Genomic DNA, 17,205 nt, shown 5'->3' with positions numbered 1-17,205 from the left:
GAGAGAAAGGAAGATGTAATGGATGAAGGAATGTCTTGTTACTTCTTTGTAGCCTCTATATATATGCTATCAAGCCATAGTGTTTGGCCTCAAACAAATCATGATGGGTTAGGTTTGAGCACTTAAACACTAAAGGAATTTGTTAGGTTTAAGCACTTAAACACTAATGGAATTTGTTAGGTTTAAGCCACTTTCTGCTCCTTCATTCCTTCAGTTATATCTCTACCAAGAAATCAGAATGGGCCTTTGACTTATTCATATCAAATGATCCGTAATGAGTGCAGATCATTGTGGTGGAATTTCAGAGCTTAATTCCATGTGGTTGGGCCGGAAACGCTGCTGTACTCCTTACAGGTCCAGTTTTCCAGTTTTGCTTCTGCAGAAAATTAGACTAATTGTTTGAAGGCTGTCCACTCAAAACTAGCTCTCGAACTCTTCATAAGAAATGATCCTTGGGATGTCTAGAATGGATCTGGAGAGTTTCAGCTCATTTGGAGTTCATTTGGTCGGGTGGCCTCACCTTCTTCCTTACTTGGCTTGGTTTCTCCTAGCCGGAGTAGGAAAATGTGTAAAGTTGACCTTTTTAGTGCATTTCCATTTTTCTGCATCATTTCTAGGTAATTATGGACCTAACACTCGTTTCTTCTTCATCTACTCCAATATACCTAAAAATAGAAATTCAGTTAAAAAACGATTCAGTTAAGGAATTAACTAAGCAAAATATGAGGAATTAACTACTAAAATATCACATTAAAATGCTCCTATCAGAGAGGCATGTATTTATAGTGTGGGGATAGGCTTGTCACCCCTTTGTTTCCAATGTGGGACTAGGTGTAGCCTACCCGATACCACTGGTGTATGGTATCGGCATTATGTCTGGGCGTTATCGGCATCATTCTAAGTAGCTAGTGAGCCTCGTGCTTCCGATATTTGTGGCTAGGTGGTATATATACCAACAAGTCCCCCAAGTCCCTGGTCAAGAGTTCTCTTGGGTGGGGAGTTTGTCATGGTAGAAATATTGGAAGTGCAAGCCGAGCATTCTCGGCAAGTGACTTCCGTGCAACCCCTACCCCCAGTCCCCCAAATCCCTAGCTAAGAGGAGTCTTGACTGGGGTGGTGAATTTGTTTTCTAAGTAGAAACTGTGTAAGCATTCATTGGACGTTTGGCGAGAGTTTGTTTCATAGGGTGACTAGTCCTCCAGTCCCTCGAGATCGAGGTCAGAGGGTTTAAACTAGGGTCTGCTAGCATATGGCATCAGGTATGCTCGATATAAGGTATACTCAATACACTTGGTGTCTGCAAGGGTAGCCTTGGCTATATTAGCCCATTTTTGCATGTGACGATAGTAATAAGTTGGCATGAAGCCGATAATGACTGTAATGAATGTAGCCGATAGTGGCTGGAATGTATGTGGCGATATCACTATTGTTAAGCTTGGCACAGCCTTTTGTTTTGCATGTAGTGGCATGCAATCATATAATGGAGAAAGATGAGACATGGCGATATTGTATAATGGAGAGAAGCCATGGCAATATCGTATCATATAATGGAGAAATAAAACATGGCGATATCGCGTAATAGAGAAAACATGGCGATACCGAGTGTGGAAGAAAGATAATTCATGCCGATATCATATAATGGAGAGATGACATATGGCGATATCGCGTGTTGGAGAGACAACTCATGGCCATATCATATAATAGAGAGGTAAAACATAGCAATATTGTATAATAAAGATAAAGCATGGCGATATCGTATTGTAGAGAGATAAAACACGGCTATACTGCGTATTAGAGGAAGATAACTCATGCCGATATCAAATAATGGAGAGAAAACACATGGCGATATCGCTTATAAAGGAGAGTGCGTTGTAATCATGCTTGGTGGAGATCTTGGGTGTTTTATGGGATAGTGCTAGGCTATGTCACCACAACCATGCTTGTAGTAGTGTTTAGTGTTGACTATTTCATCTTGATCGCGTTTCGCCATTTCAGCCATTTCACTTTGATCGCATTTAGCCCTTTTGGCTTAATATCATTGGAGCATTTCACGTTGATCACATTGGAGCATTTCACGTTGATCGCATCGAAGCATTTCACGTTGATCGCATCAAATCATTTCACGTTGATCGCATTGGAGCATTTTACGTTGTGATCGCATTTAAGCATTACATTGTGATCGCATTTCTCATTGTGATCGCATTTGAACATTTCACATTGTGATCGCATTGGCAATACAAGGGTTTATGAGTGATAGCACTTATAGTGCTATATCAGCACAACCAGCCAGTAGTGATATTATTGATTTGAGCCATTGCGGTTTGGTTATGCATTAGGCAATAGTTTGGATTGCTATACAGCATACCCATGCCCTTAGCGATATAAGAAATGGCGATATCGAGCCAATTTCATTGAAAACTGCCAAAGGCAATGACAGAATACGCCGCGATCGTGGGTGAATACATGGCGATCATTGGAGAATATCATTAGAGAATATATGGCGATCATTGGAGGATATCATTGGAGAATATATCGTGATCATTGGAGGATTCATTAAGATCATTACAAATACAGTGAGATCATTGGAGAATCAAGGTTCTAAAAAACACTAGGCGCTAGTCGAGCGGTGCCTCAAGGACTAGCGCCCTCGCCTAGGCCGGGACTAGGTGGTTTTTATTTTTTTAATTATTTTAATTATTTTTATGACATATAATTATATAAATAAAAATATCTAAAGTCTAACAATTAATTATAAATTTAAAAATAGTCAAAATATAGAATAAAATTAAGAATTTAGCAATTACACATTTGTTATATGACATATATCCTTTTATTTAGATTGAGTTTGTCATATCAGTATACTATTTTAGTTGGTGTGTTGTATGACTACACTATTTTAGTGGGTGTTGATTGCTACACGTCTGCAAACTGCATGTATATCCTTTTATAATATTTGCAAATGAAACCTCCTTTGCTGGGTTCCAATTTCTCTCTCTCTTCTCTTCCTTCGCCTCACTGCATCTTCAGCTTACAGTCCCACATCTGAGCAGCCTCACTCGCACCAGAACCAAATTAACCCCCCCCCCCCCCTCTCTCTTTCTCTCTTTTCCTCCCTCTTTCTCTCCCTTCCTCCCTCTTTCATTTCTAGTCATCGCCAGAACCACTACTGTCCAGTCAAGTCGTCGACGCTGGGTTGTCAATTTTGAATCAAGGGCTTAATCGAGGACTGGGTTTAGTTCAAAGAGTAGTCTCTAAATGGTTTTGATTTTTGAATCTTCTTCTTCGTCCTTTTGATACCTTACCAGAATCAAAAGAAAAAAAAAATTTCAGCGCCCAACAGATCCGCTTAGGCCGCCGCCTGGAGGCCTGACTCCTAATCACTTCGCCCAGGCCAAAATCGGAACGGGATGCCGACGCCCAGCGCCTAGGTGCCGCCTAGCCCCTTTTTTAGAACATTGTGGAGAATACATTGAGATCATTGGAGAATAAATTGAGGTCACTGGAGATCGCGTTGCGATCATTGGTGAATACATTGAGATAATTGGAGAATACATTGAGACCGTTGGAGAACACGTTGCGATCATTGGAGAATTGGTAGAGTTCCAGAGGAGCAGGTTTGTAAGAGTATAGTCCCGAGTGCTGCTAGGGTACGAGCAGGGAGTTAAAAGAGTGCCTGCTAGGGTATAAGGGTGAAGCAAAAGTATGGGCGAGTATGTGGCGCTAAGGCATGGCGAGTTTGAATATGTTTCTGAGGCCTGGCGAGTGTGCAGCTGAGGCATGGTGAGCATGTCCTTTGAAACATGGTGAGTACGCCATGTTGAGATATACCGAATGTAGGTTGCTTGAGACATGGGTGAGATGCCGCTGAAGCATAAATAACATATCGTAGAGCATGTATATGACATCGCTGAAGTATGGAAAATGTATCGCTAAGGTCTACAGAAGATACTGTTGAAGCGTGAAGAACGTGTCAATGAAGCATGAAGGATATATCGCTGATGCATAGATGACGCTGAAGCATAGATAATTACTGCTAAAAGATAGATAATATACAGCTGAAACATAGGGGAGTTACCGCTGAAGCATAAGTGAGATACTGCTAGAGTGTAGATGAGATACTACTGAAGCGTAGAGAAGAGATTTCCAAGGCCTGGATAATATACTGGTGAAGCACAAATACGATATTGGTGAAACGTGGCAAGTATTGAGTGTATGTCATTACAGCATGGTGACTGCGTTGTTGAAGCATTGGGAGCATGTCATTACAACATTGCGAGTGTGTATCGTTGAAACATGGCGAGTGTGACATTTATCATATAGGAGGATATATCACGTTGAAGCATGACGATTGTGTGTCATTGAGGTATGACGAGTACATCGCTGAAACATGGTGACATGAATCGTTATGGCATAGCGAGTATGCACTAAGCGAGTGTATCACTAAAGCATGGCGAGTACATCGTTGAAGTGTGGAGAATATAACGTTAAGGCATAGATAAGATACTGCTGAAGCTCGTTGAGGCATAGATAAGATACTGCTGAAGCATAGAGAAATATTGCTGATGTGTAGATAATATACTGCTGAAGCATAAATGAGATACTATTGGAGCATAAGGAAGATATCGTTGAGGCCTGGATAATATGTTGCTGAAGCATAAATAAGATATAGGTCGCTGAAGCATGAATAATATACTGCTAAAGTGCAGCGAGTATAGGTCGCTGAAGCTTAGATAACACGTCGTAGCATATATAAGATACTGCTAGAGCATGGCGAGTGTATGCCACTGGAGTATGGAGGGTAGGGTGTGCAAGTCCCCCAGTAACGAGAACATTTGTCATGATAGGAGCGAGGACTGATCTCGCTAGTGAAATTTCATGTGTATATAAGCAACATATGTGCTAAACATGTAGCAATAAGTGGATATAAGATTAAAAGTGTGTAAATAAGAGTATTGACTATAGCTCAATGGGCATTTTTGGATGCATGACACTGTTTGGAGTTTTGGACCACTGGGTTCATTAGAATATGAAGGTAGACTGTGTGAGCAAGTTGGGTATGAGTGAACCAATGAACATTGAGCATGTAGGCATGGCCCAACCAGGGAGAGTTATGCTCGATACTCAAGTGAGTCATAATTGAAGCAAATTCAAGCTCCTACTGATGACAAATGTCATAGTTTGTGAAGCGAGTATCGCATGTATATATGTAGCAATGTAATTAAGATAGAAGTATGTCATGTGTTTAGCATGTAATTGTAGTGGAGATGTTAAACATTGTGCATGTTATAGTCATGCTTGATAACATGGAGACATTTAAAACATTGCATCAACATTGAGGCATAGTGAATATGCTACTAAGACAATCACAGTTTGTAGACATATGCTTAGATTGTAGTAACCAATGAAGCATGTGAAATATGACATTAGCTCAAATTAAGAGGTGTAGATGAAAATTTATCTGGAGCCGTTCATAAGTGGTGAAGATATTGTAGAAAGATTGAAGTTGTCTATATATAAGACTCCATGTCGGCTAGCGAGTACCGATATAGTGCACTTTCTTTTGCTCATATAAGAGAGGTTCCCGTTGGGGTGATAATGTCTCGTCGAAAATAAGCAAGTGAGTAGTAGCTTATTCAAAATGTTTAATAGACTAAATTAAAACATTATATGCTCGTATGGCTTTGCTGCAATGTTTGAATAAATATTGTACACACCAACCAAATTGAAGTGCAAGTCGTGTTATCACTATACTAGTGCACATTCATGACTACGGCTTGGGATATGCCGAGTTTATGTGAGCAATCCATTATCGGAGGACGGAGGGCAGTAGAGCAAACTCATGAATATCAATTTATATGTAGGTGTTAGAGCCTATATGGATGAGCTCAGGGGATACGAATTGTGACTACCCAACATGATGTGTTTGATTGTCGATACCGTATATGCATGGCAATATGGAGCTATTGATTGATTTAGTTAGAGTAATTATAAGTAGGCACATAGCTAGCATATTATAAAGCTGAGGCCGTACTAGAGCTTGCAAGAATAAATTTGGCCCAAAGCCTATGCTTGTACGTGTAAGTAGGGTGTGCATGTAGACTTTATTTCAATTATGGACCATGCCACCAGTATTTAATAAATATAGCATGCTTGTGTGTCTACGTTGTGTTGAAAGCGCATAACCAAAACAATTTTATCACAGCATGTGCAGTTTATCTCGAGATGCGGTTTGCGAGTTTCTCACAACGTGAGCACCTGTAGATATCAAGATATGAATTTGAACCCCATATATTTTAGGCAAAGCCTAAAGATGATAATCAAGCTACCGTGTTATTAATGGGGTATTGAATTTAGATAGACATAAGCCGCATATATGCGCGAAGTGCAATTGTGTCAGAGCGTGAATGAATTTATGGTAGCTATAATGGTAGCACAGAAATCATATTAGTCACAGGTGTTAGAACTATACATGTAAGTAAATACAAATCTATATCCAAAATAAATACATGTAGATAGACATTTCTGTGCAAATAGAGCAAGGATACATACAGCATCATCAATCCCAGAATTCCAGTAAATATTAAAACTAGAAGAACTGCATACTTACTTGAAGAACTTGATTCGTTCATTTTGATCTTCTCCTGATTACACCTTTATGATTCTCTACAAGTAGATGGGACTATTTTATGAATGAGAAAAGGGACGTGTATCAGCAGGGACCAAAACCTGATTATATAGAGTTTAACCATGCATGACAATTTCTTGATGCATGGCAGTTTCTTCCATCAAGAAACTGTCATGCCATTTCAACTGCAATTTCAAACTTGTCCTAATCAGATTTATCCTAATAACTGTACTCATTTCAATTTGAAATCAAAACAGATTAATGAGGTGGACTAACATGATTTAATTTAGTCTGCAACCTCAATTTGATAATTGAATTCCATACCAGTAACATATATATGTCTATGTCCAGCTTAATACAATGTCTTGTTCTTAAGACATCTAACAATCTCCCACTGAACTAGACATTGTTTAAGACTTAGATATACATATATGACATAGCATTCTAGAGTGTGCACTTGAATTCAATTCACATCACAAATCTGTTCTCAAAATTCTGTCAGTTACACTTAAACTGTAATGAACCAAAGAATGTCTTGGTGAATTAGTAAATCACCAGCTTTCCAAAGCCACAATGCAGCAAGTAAAACCACATGAATTACCTCAAAATACAGTAGTGAATATATGCTTAAACTTGAGCAATCATCTGCAGTTAAGCATATATATATATATAGTCCTACCAAAATTTCAATATACATTGAAGACTGAATTAACTTCATACTAAAACATTTGTCTGCAAATATGCCATTACATTCACAGCATCTATAATTGTACAACTTTATTTTGCAGCAAATAATACATTAAATACATTAATGTAAATGAACTACAATGTTTTACTCACTCTTAATGAATAAAACCAGAACACATGGTATCAAGTACAATGTGATCAGTTCACATCAGCATCCAAACTTCCCAAAACTCCCATAGTTTTGATGTGCTCAATGAAAACAGACACAGGTAATGCCTTTGTCAAAGGATCTGCTAGTTGATCCTTTGTTCCAATTTTGACCACTTCTATTTCACCATCTCTCACACTTTCTCTAACAGCAAAATACTTCACATCTATGTTCTTAGATCCAGATGATCTTTTATTGTTCTTTGAGAAGAACACTGCAGATGCATTGTCACAATAGATGATCATAGGTCTCTCAATAGACTCCACTAGCTTCAATTGAGATACAAAATTCCTTAACCACAGTGCATGACCAGTTGCTTCAAAAATAGCTATATATTCTGCTTGGAATGTTGAAGTTGCTGTCAAACTTTGCTTGGCAGTTTTCCATGAAATTGCACCTCCAGCCAAAACAAAAACATAGCCTGAAGTGGATTTTAAATCATCCATATCAGACTTGTATGAAGCATCTGCATATGCTTTTATCTCAAAATCTTCATCTTCAATTTTCTTGTAAACCAGCATATGATCCCTGGTTTTCTTCAAATACCTTAAAACCTTCTTACCTGCAACCCAATGCTCATATCCTGGATTTGCTTGGTACCTTGACAGCATATTTATGGCAAAAGATAGGTCAGGTCTTGTACATACTTGAGCATACATTAAACTTCCAACTAGGCTTGCATATGGTACATTTTCCATACTCCTTTTCTGCAGAATATTGCTTGGACATTGCCGTTTGTGCAATCTGTCTCCTTTAGATATAGGTGCTTCTCCTTGCCTGCAATCCTGCATCCCAAATCTTTGGAGTACTTTATCTATGTAGTTCTTTTGTGACAGTCCCAATGCACATTGTTTTCTGTCCCTTGTAATTTCAATTCCAAGTACATAATGTGCTTCCCCCATGTCTTTCATATCAAACTGCTTTGAAAGAAAAACTTTTGTCTCTTTTAGCAAACATATGTTACTGCTTGCTAGCAAAATGTCATCCACATATAATATCAAAAAGACGAAATTACTCCCACCGGTCTTCATGTAAACACATTCATCAAGCTTGTTTTCCAGAAAACCAAAATCAGTAATCACCTTGTCAAATTTCAGATACCACTGCCTTGAAGCTTGCTTGAGCCCATATATTGACTTTCTAAGCTTGCAAATTTTTCTTTCATCTTCCACAAAACCTTCTGGCTGCAACATATAGATTTCCTCACTCAAATCTCCATTCAAGAATGCTGTCTTTACATCCATTTGGTGCAGCTCCAGGTTAAAATGTGCTACCAAGGCCATAAGCATTCTGAATGCATCTTTTGTGGAAACTGGTGAGAAGGTTTCATTGTAGTCAACTCCCTCTTTCTGATTAAAGCCTTTAGCAACTAGTCTAGCCTTGAACCTTTCAACTTTCCCATCTGCATCTCTTTTGGTCTTGAAAACCCATTTGCAGCCTATAGGTTTACATGCATCAGTTTTATCCACCAAGGACCATACTTCATTCTTTGACATGCTTTGCAATTCATCCTCCATGGCTTCTCTCCATTTAACACTGTTTATAGACTGCATTGCCTGCTTAACTGATGTTGGATCATCTTCTGCTCCTATGTCAGGTTCTGCATCTATTTGATAAACATGATAGTCATCAGGGATTGCTGACCTTCTTTCTCTCCCTGATCTTCTCAGAACTACTGGTTCTACAATTTCAGTTTCTACAATTTCAGGTTCTGCATTTACTTGAGCAACTTCTGCATTTTCACCTTGGACTTCTCCCACAATGTTGACTTGATCATTTTGTATTTGTTGCAATGGAAGTAATTCCGTTTGAAGAGTATTATTGCTTTCAACATCATCACAGTAAGTAGGATATATGAACCAATCTTCAAATCTGCTATGCACTGAACTTGTTGTATCCATGTCATCATCCACACTTTCTTGTTGATCAATCAACTCATCAAAGAAAATAGCCCTGTGACATTCAAAAATCCTAGTCCCTCTTCTTGGACAATAAAATCTGTAGCCTTTGGATTTGTCACAGTAACCAATAAAATAAGAACTCAAGGTTTGAGAATCAAGTTTCCCAGCTTCAACACTATGCACTCTTGCCTCTGCCTTACATCCCCACACATGGAAATGATTTAAGCTTGGTTTGTAGCCACACCACAACACAAAAGGTGTTTGTCTTAAGAACAAGACATTGTATTAAGCTGGACATAGACATATATATGTTACTGGTATGGAATTCAATTATCAAATTGAGGTTGCAGACTAAATTAAATCATGTTAGTCCACCTCATTAATCTGTTTTGATTTCAAATTGAAATGAGTACAGTTATTAGGATAAATCTGATTAGGACAAGTTTGAAATTGCAGTTGAAATGGCATGACAGTTTCTTGATGGAAGAAACTGCCATGCATGGTTAAACTCTATATAATCAGGTTTTGGTCCCTGCTGATACACGTCCCTTTTCTCATTCATAAAATAGTCCCATCTACTTGTAGAGAATCATAAAGGTGTAATTAGGAGAAGATCAAAATGAACGAATCAAGTTCTTCAAGTAAGTATGCAGTTCTTCTAGTTTTAATATTTACTGGAATTCTGGGATTGATGATGCTGTATGTATCCTTGCTCTATTTGCACAGAAATGTCTATCTACATGTATTCATTTTGGATATAGATTTGTATTTACTTACATGTATAGTTCTAACAATTGGTATCAGAGCATGTCTATATTCATGTGAATTACATGTTCTGTGTGTTTTTCAATTTGAATTCTGGGATCACACAATAATCCGCATATGGTTTCAATATATATCGTTTAAATTTGAATGCATATATAGATCTGAATGTTATGATACAGAATATTAGTATGAATTCATCAATTTACATTAAAATAATTGCTTCAACTAGTTGTTATAAGTATGTATATCACATGTTCTGTGATTTTGATACAATTGGAAATCTCTTTGAGCCAAATCCAAGTGAGAAGAAATCTCATTGAGGAAGATTCAAGTGAGGTAAAATATTCTCTAGACAAATCTTGGAGAGGTAATATCCCATTGAGATGGATCCGGGTGAGGAGGAAAATCTTAGACAGATCCCTTTGAGACAAGTCTAATCCTCCTCAATGAATTGGGAAGATCATAAAGACATGAATAAAATTGACAGAATAAGTTTCATTTACTTCATGCTATCAAAGTAGCCTAGTATACAAGAAACTATCTACCTATTCTGTCTACTTCATACAAGATCACATCATAAAACTTAAAATCAAATTGATGTTAATTTCCAAAGAAACATGCATCAAGCATTTGGTTTTTTGATTGTGCATATGCATAACTGTGAACATTTAGATATCATTAGAGATGAGTACACCACAAAGGTTGTCAGAATCTTGAAAGTGATTGAGTTTCATTTTTCTGTTTATATGATTTGGCATGGATGAATTTTCAAAACATGAACTTTCATTTCATTTTGGGACTCGAAAATATTCTGGTATTTGGCAAACTAGAATGTTTACTAAATTTTATTGATATGCAGCCATGCATTTCCCTATGAGTATCAGCCAAATTGAGCTTCTGAATGGCTCTAACTTCAGAAAATGGAAATCGGACATTGAGCTCAACTTGGGAATACTTGACTATGATCATGTGCTCAAGGAGGATCCACCTGAGGAATTGACACCAACTGCAAGCAGGGAGGCCAAAGAGAAGTTTGAAAAATGGCACAAACACAACAAAATGGCTTTGATCATGATCAAGAAAAGCATACCTGATAATGTGAGAGGAGGCATTCCAGATTCTGAGTATGCCAAGGAGTTCTTCAACTCCATTGCTGAGAAGTTTAAAATCTCAGATAAGGCTGAGATAAATAATCTCATGAAATCACTCATGAGAATGGAGTTCAATGGGAAAGGCAGTGTTAGAGAATTCATCATGAGAGGTTCTAATGTTGCTGGAAAACTAAGGGGACTGAATATGGCTGTGGAAGATTCATTTCTGGTTTACATGCTTCTAAACAAACTACCAGAAGAGTATGATAATCTGAAATCACTCTACAAGACTCAAAAGGAGCAGTGGACTGTGAATGAATTGATCTCACTCTGTGTTGAAGTCGAAGATGAAGTCAAGAAGAAAGGAAAAGAGATTTCAGTGAATTTAGTCACCAAAATGCAACATAAGAAAAGGTTTGGAAACAATTGCAACAAAGGCAGCACCTCAAAACTTACAGTTAAGACTGACAACAATAAGGGTAAGTCTTCTAAGCCTGCTATAGTGATGAAATGTTTCTTTTGCAAGAAACCTGGGCATTTTAAGAAAGATTGTGAGGGTTTCAAGGCTTGGCTAACTAAGAAAGGTAATTTTCTGTCAAAACCAGTTTTTAATCTAGAAACAAATGATTTTTTGCATGACAATTCATGGTGGTTTGACACTGGCTCACCTATACATATTGTCAATTCATTGCAGGGATTATCAAGAATAACAATCCCAAACAGGAATGAGACAAAGGTGTGCACTGCAAGTGGCCAAAAAGTAGCTGTAAAAGCTGTTGGAATTGTCAAGCTTGTGTTTAGGAACAATTATGTACTAGAATTAAACAATGTTTATTGTATCCCTAGTATAAGTAGGAATCCCATTTTATCCACCAAGTATTATTGCTTTCAACATCATCACAGTAAGTAGGATATATGAACCAATCTTCAAATCTGCTATGCACTGAACTTGTTGTATCCATGTCATCATCCACACTTTCTTGTTGATCAATCAACTCATCAAAGAAAATAGCCCTGTGACATTCAAAAATCCTAGTCCCTCTTCTTGGACAATAAAATCTGTAGCCTTTGGATTTGTCACAGTAACCAATAAAATAAGAACTCAAGGTTTGAGAATCAAGTTTCCCAGCTTCAACACTATGCACTCTTGCCTCTGCCTTACATCCCCACACATGGAAATGATTTAAGCTTGGTTTGTAGCCACACCACAACTCAAAAGGTGTTTTAGAAACTGCTTTACTTGGAGTTCTGTTACAAATGTAGTTAGCAGTCTTCAATGCTTCTCCCCACAGAAATTTTGGCAAACCTGATCTCAAAATCATACTCCTAACCATGTTGATCAAGGTCCTATTTCTTCTTTCTGAAACCCCATTTTGTTGTGGAGTGTATGGAGTGGTGTATTGTGCCACGATGCCACATTCTTGCAAATACAATGCAAATGGACCTTTGTGCTGGCCTTTTTCTGAATATTTTCCAAAATACTCACCTCCTCTATCAGATCGAACAACCTTTATAAGTCTTCCAGTTTGTCTTTCAACCTCAGTTTTAAAGATTTTGAAGGTATCCAAGGCTTGTGATTTTTCAGAAATCAAATAAATATAGCAATATCTTGAAAAATCATCAATGAAAGTAATGAAATAACAATTCCCACAGATGGTATTTACTGGAAAAGGGCCACAAACATCAGTATGCACTAAGTCAAGCAAATTTTCACATCTTTTTGAACCTGTCCTTCTAGAGTTAGTCATTTTTCCCTTCAAACAATCAATGCAGGATTCAAAATCTTCAAAGTTCAAAGGTGGTAAAATTCCTTGTTCAATCAAATTCTTCATTCTTTCCTTAGAAATATGGCCAAGTCTTTTATGCCATAAATAAGATGAAGAATTATGATCAAATTTTCTTTTGACAGCAAGACTTTTGTTCAACATGAAAATTTCCTGATTTAGATTTGAAACAGATGATGCATAAACACAATCCACAAACCAGTAACCATCTATAATTTTAGCTTGACCAAAACATACTGAATCATGATAGAATAGCATAGTTTTATTGTCACTAGAGAACTTGAAACCATTGTTTGATACAAACTGAGAACCAGAAATGAGATTCCTACTTATACTAGGGATACAATAAACATTGTTTAATTCTAGTACATAATTGTTCCTAAACACAAGCTTGACAATTCCAACAGCTTTTACAGCTACTTTTTGGCCACTTGCAGTGCACACCTTTGTCTCATTCCTGTTTGGGATTGTTATTCTTGATAATCCCTGCAATGAATTGACAATATGTATAGGTGAGCCAGTGTCAAACCACCATGAATTGTCATGCAAAAAATCATTTGTTTCTAGATTAAAAACTGGTTTTGACAGAAAATTACCTTTCTTAGTTAGCCAAGCCTTGAAACCCTCACAATCTTTCTTAAAATGCCCAGGTTTCTTGCAAAAGAAACATTTCATCACTATAGCAGGCTTAGAAGACTTACCCTTATTGTTGTCAGTCTTAACTGTAAGTTTTGAGGTGCTGCCTTTGTTGCAATTGTTTCCAAACCTTTTCTTATGTTGCATTTTGGTGACTAAATTCACTGAAATCTCTTTTCCTTTCTTCTTGACTTCATCTTCGACTTCAACACAGAGTGAGATCAATTCATTCACAGTCCACTGCTCCTTTTGAGTCTTGTAGAGTGATTTCAGATTATCATACTCTTCTGGTAGTTTGTTTAGAAGCATGTAAACCAGAAATGAATCTTCCACAGCCATATTCAGTCCCCTTAGTTTTCCAGCAACATTAGAACCTCTCATGATGAATTCTCTAACACTGCCTTTCCCATTGAACTCCATTCTCATGAGTGATTTCATGAGATTATTTATCTCAGCCTTATCTGAGATTTTAAACTTCTCAGCAATGGAGTTGAAGAACTCCTTGGCATACTCAGAATCTGGAATGCCTCCTCTCACATTATCAGGTATGCTTTTCTTGATCATGATCAAAGCCATTTTGTTGTGTTTGTGCCATTTTTCAAACTTCTCTTTGGCCTCCCTGCTTGCAGTTGGTGTCAATTCCTCAGGTGGATCCTCCTTGAGCACATGATCATAGTCAAGTATTCCCAAGTTGAGCTCAATGTCCGATTTCCATTTTCTGAAGTTAGAGCCATTCAGAAGCTCAATTTGGCTGATACTCATAGGGAAATGCATGGCTGCATATCAATAAAATTTAGTAAACATTCTAGTTTGCCAAATACCAGAATATTTTCGAGTCCCAAAATGAAATGAAAGTTCATGTTTTGAAAATTCATCCATGCCAAATCATATAAACAGAAAAATGAAACTCAATCACTTTCAAGATTCTGACAACCTTTGTGGTGTACTCATCTCTAATGATATCTAAATGTTCACAGTTATGCATATGCACAATCAAAAAACCAAATGCTTGATGCATGTTTCTTTGGAAATTAACATCAATTTGATTTTAAGTTTTATGATGTGATCTTGTATGAAGTAGACAGAATAGGTAGATAGTTTCTTGTATACTAGGCTACTTTGATAGCATGAAGTAAATGAAACTTATTCTGTCAATTTTATTCATGTCTTTATGATCTTCCCAATTCATTGAGGAGGATTAGACTTGTCTCAAAGGGATCTGTCTAAGATTTTCCTCCTCACCCGGATCCATCTCAATGGGATATTACCTCTCCAAGATTTGTCTAGAGAATATTTTACCTCACTTGAATCTTCCTCAATGAGATTTCTTCTCACTTGGATTTGGCTCAAAGAGATTTCCAATTGTATCAAAATCACAGAACATGTGATATACATACTTATAACAACTAGTTGAAGCAATTATTTTAATGTAAATTGATGAATTCATACTAATATTCTGTATCATAACATTCAGATCTATATATGCATTCAAATTTAAACGATATATATTGAAACCATATGCGGATTATTGTGTGATCCCAGAATTCAAATTGAAAAACACACAGAACATGTAATTCACATGAATATAGACATGCTCTGATACCAATTGTTAGAACTATACATGTAAGTAAATACAAATCTATATCCAAAATGAATACATGTAGATAGACATTTCTGTGCAAATAGAGCAAGGATACATACAGCATCATCAATCCCAGAATTCCAGTAAATATTAAAACTAGAAGAACTGCATACTTACTTGAAGAACTTGATTCGTTCATTTTGATCTTCTCCTAATTACACCTTTATGATTCTCTACAAGTAGATGGGACTATTTTATGAATGAGAAAAGGGACGTGTATCAGCAGGGACCAAAACCTGATTATATAGAGTTTAACCATGCATGGCAGTTTCTTCCATCAAGAAACTGTCATGCCATTTCAACTGCAATTTCAAACTTGTCCTAATCAGATTTATCCTAATAACTGTACTCATTTCAATTTGAAATCAAAACAGATTAATGAGGTGGACTAACATGATTTAATTTAGTCTGCAACCTCAATTTGATAATTGAATTCCATACCAGTAACATATATATGTCTATGTCCAGCTTAATACAATGTCTTGTTCTTAAGACATCTAACAACAGGTTGTGTAAAGAAGATGCAATTTTGATTCTTGACTAGTGTCAATGGCAATAGACTCGCAGCAAATACAATGTAGAGTCTAATAGTGAACTAGGGATATTGTTATCTCAGTATCAGTAAGTAATATTAAATAATCATGGCAAGTTCTATATATGACAAGTTGTGTGCCAAAAGATATTACACGTTTGATGTGTGCATGCTTATAATGGTCAGATATCCAAGGCATTTGCGCACTGGAGATGTAGATAATAATATTTTAGTTTTTATAAGATAAAAGTACTTATCTGTTGGGTTGTATGCACGGAACAGACCCAGCCCCGGCTTTTGGTTGAACTACCGTCGGGTGTAGAGAGCAGATTTACAGGTGTATCCAAAGAATCGTGAATACAGCCATACAGGCAGGAAATATACCATAACTATCTGATAGTGATTTCGCTCCTTGAAGCTAATCCATCTCGGTGTTTATACCAGCATTATAATCCAATGAGTATCTACTGTGATGGTGTTGAAGACAACCCCGGAAGGTGAGTCAGAACAAAAGGGTGATTCGAAGGGGCGCGGTGGGTTGATTTCACCGAGGTGTCTCCAGGTTGAGGCGCCGAAAGAGATGAGCGAATTACCGCTACTGAGGGGCATGACAGCAGTTGGGTTTACTCCTTTGGCCATCATGGAATTGGAGCTATTTGCGCCTTTGGCTTTGCTGCAGCTGGGTGTCCAGAGTGGGACCTCTCGTAGTCGTTCTTCTTCTGTTTCTCTATTTTTTCTTTCTTTCTTTCTTTCCGACTTTTCACAATTTTTCCACCAACTAAATAATTCATCAAAAATCAAAATCAACCAAATAAATTCCAAAAATTCTAGAGTTTGTCTAAAACTCATTCCTTACCCTTTCTTCTTCAAAACTCACGGCCTAATCCTCCTCCTTGGCCTTCTTCACCTTCAAATCCGTCCAATCATCAATATCACAACCAAAAATTCGAAACAAGCTTGCATGGGTAGATCCTTACCACAAATCCTTGCCAAACCCCTAGCCTAGCCTCTTGGTTTAGGGAAAATAGGGTTCATGCAAACAAAATTACAAATCAAAATCAAAAACTCGGATTTAGGAAAAAATAGGTGTAGATCGGATGAATAGAGGCTAGATTAGGATGAAGATTACCTTGATTTGAACTTGGGATGAAGAAATGACGAAAAGCCCCAATTTGGCTTCGGGTTCTAGGGTTTTTGGAGGATTAAATGGCTAAATTTCATGATTTGGTTGGAGAAATGGAAAGAGGGATGAAGAGAAGAAAATCTGGAAATTTTGGCTTGGATCGGAGTTCCGACAACGGTGTGGCGGCGTTCGGCGACTTCCGGAGAGAGAA

General features: G+C 37.4%; 1 long non-coding RNA gene across 1 annotated transcript; it reads right to left on the bottom strand.

Annotated features, from left to right (window-relative positions):
- Positions 1-16,749: 16,749 nt before the first annotated feature.
- Positions 16,750-17,205, bottom strand: LOC121049551. The gene is made up of 3 exons (XR_005800716.1): positions 17,001-17,205; positions 16,849-16,880; positions 16,750-16,778 (listed from the first exon to the last, which is right to left on the bottom strand). It is a non-coding gene; the product is annotated as an uncharacterized LOC121049551 (long non-coding RNA).

The sequence above is a fragment of the Rosa chinensis genome, chromosome 5, assembly GCF_002994745.2.
Source record: "Rosa chinensis cultivar Old Blush chromosome 5, RchiOBHm-V2, whole genome shotgun sequence".
Taxonomy (NCBI): Eukaryota; Viridiplantae; Streptophyta; class Magnoliopsida; order Rosales; family Rosaceae; genus Rosa; species Rosa chinensis.
Note: the sequence above shows the minus strand (reverse complement) of the source record. Positions and strands in the feature narration are given on the sequence as shown.